Source organism: Pelophylax lessonae, assembly GCF_965119305.1.
Source record: "Pelophylax lessonae genome assembly, chromosome: 3".
Taxonomy (NCBI): domain Eukaryota; kingdom Metazoa; phylum Chordata; class Amphibia; order Anura; family Ranidae; genus Pelophylax; species Pelophylax lessonae.
Window position 1 is genome coordinate 295,175,447 of NC_138770.1, and position 2,365 is coordinate 295,177,811.

At 48.7% G+C, this 2,365-nt stretch overlaps 1 pseudogene across 1 annotated transcript; it reads right to left on the bottom strand.

The window, feature by feature from the left end:
* Positions 1–600: 600 nt before the first annotated feature.
* On the bottom strand, positions 601–1,608 carry LOC309550496 (annotated as a pseudogene). Its single transcript has one exon. The product of its transcript is annotated as an uncharacterized misc_RNA (transcript).
* Between the last annotated feature and the right edge of the window lie 757 nt (positions 1,609–2,365).

Sequence of the window (2,365 nt, forward strand, 5' to 3'; positions counted from 1 at the left end):
ACATACTTCCAAACATGAGCAGGAAACAGCGGCGGCTGTGTTAGCGTGGTTCTGGGGCTCTCCGCCATGACTTGGAGCAGGACTGGTGGTGACGGCAGCTGGTGAGTCTCTGGGGAGTGGAACTGGGTGCATAGCTGAGGCATGTCTTTCACTATGACACTCCTCACACTTGATGATGGATTTACAGTCCTTAGCCATGTGCTCCAATGAAGCGCAGCATCTGAAACATTCCCCAAGCTCGCTGAGGACTTTCTTGCGCTCCTGTATGGTTTTGGATCTAAACCCCCCTGCATTTGTTCAGTGAGTGTGGTTTTTTATAAATGGGACATTCACGATTGAAGGACTTGTCTCCTGATGAGATTTTTACTGTTTACCCGTGGGTGCTGCAGAAGACGGTAGGTTAGTCTTTCTAACACTCACGCTGCTCTTAAAGTCTCTGTGTTTATGCATGACACTTTCATACCTTGATGATGGTGTCGCTGAATCTGTAGTGTTGAACTCCAGGAAATCGAGGCTGGGGTCATTCCTCATCTGGGACTGTTCATCAATGAATCTACAGAAATGAATAAATGGGGGAAAGGTGACGTCATGCACCCTTTTCTACCTTGAGACTGATGCCGCCCACTTTTCTTGCAGACTGTATGGTAGTTTCAGGACAATTGGGTTCACTCCATGGGCTGTATCCAGGTAGCACAGCCCGGTCAGACGAGGGTCTCTTTTGGCAAGCTCTAGTTCCATGAGTAGGTCGCTCAAATCCAGAAGCTTATGGACATCCTTAAGATCAATCTTTGGGACGTTCTGCAGACTCTTGAATAGGGCTTTCTCTATTGCTTCTGCACTGCCGAAGGTACGTTCGAGTCTCTGCCAGGCGGCAGCGAGACCTGCATCCGCTTGTCCCACATAGACAGTTCTGAGGCTCTTGATACGATTTGTGGAGCCTGGGCCCAGCCATATGATCAGGAGGTCGAGCTCCTGCTCTGCTGTTAAGTTGAGGTTGGCAATGGCGGCCTTGAAGGTTGCCTTCCAAGCCCTGTAGCTCTCTGCACGGTCATCAAATTTTGAGAGACTTGTATTAATTAGCTCTCTGCTCACCATAAACCTGGCAAACTCATACATGTCTGATTTCTCACTGCTTGTTGCCACGACAACTTGTGATGCCGCCGGGGCATGTAGGCTGCGCGGCGTGAAAGGGTGAGATGCTTCCAGGTAGAATGATGTTGCTGCAGGGTTGAGCTGTGATCTAGCCTCTGTAGATTGTGATGACTGCTGCTTGAGCTGTGGGGGTAGGCCAGGAAACGCCTGATAGCCTTTTTGCTGTAATAACTGTCCTTGAGAAGGCACATCTGGGTGAATGCCATCAGGTTGCTCAGACGCTGTGAGTGGCACTGGCGCTGTAGGTAGAGTTGGCTTGGAGGTTTCGGGGTTCTCGGCTTGGACGGTACTGCATACTGGGGGTGGTGCAGATAACTGTTCCAGTACATAGTCGCTGGTGCGATCAGCTGGATCTTCTGTCTCCTGTGGTGGCGAGCAGACTGGATCAAGACCTTGGCTCAATGCTTGCTCAAGTAGTCTTACTTTAGCTAATGCAATTTCCTCTTCCATCTCTGATTCAAGAATCTTTATTCGGGCCTCCGCTTCTGCCCTCTTGGCCTCTGCCCTCTTGGCCTCCGCCTCTGCTTCTGCTCTTGCAAGAGCTTCTTTTTCAGTAAAGGAATGTCTGGCCTTGGATTGCTCTGCATTTATGCGGGCCTCTAGTAATCTGTCGCTTAGTGCTGAGCTCCTTGAGCACGATGATCTGTATGACCGAGAGGAATGTAATAGATGAATTTGATCTGTGTGATCTAGTTTCTTGCAAATGGGAGATATGGAGTTCCGCTTTATCTTTAGCACGCAGCACCATGGCGTCTCTTTTGCTGTCTATTGATTCTGCCTTGCTCAGTTCTGAAAGGGCTTTATCATTATTAGCATATTTTAGGAAGGTTATATACCTTGTGGACAGTCTCTTGTATCTTTCATGTGCTGTGTTCAGCCGCCTGATGGCGATTTGTAAGCTTGTAAGCTTGTGACATCACCAGAGGATTTAAGTCCTGACATGAGGGAGGAAACTCGTTCCCATAGCTCTTCCAGGTTATCGCATAGCTCGTCTTTCGTGGTTTGATCGTTTTCCCTGACCTTTAGTGTCGGTTTGAGGGAGCGTCTTGGTCGCACGACTTGGTCTGCTGGAAGTGTGGGTTCTGCTTCCTGTTCTTCATAGTGATCAGTATCAGGCTGCATTTGCTTTGTTTCATCACTGGGGGACTGTGTGAGGTCCTTTTCAGCCATTTTGATTTAAGGTGCGCTGTCTCTTTAAGAAAATAAACTTTTG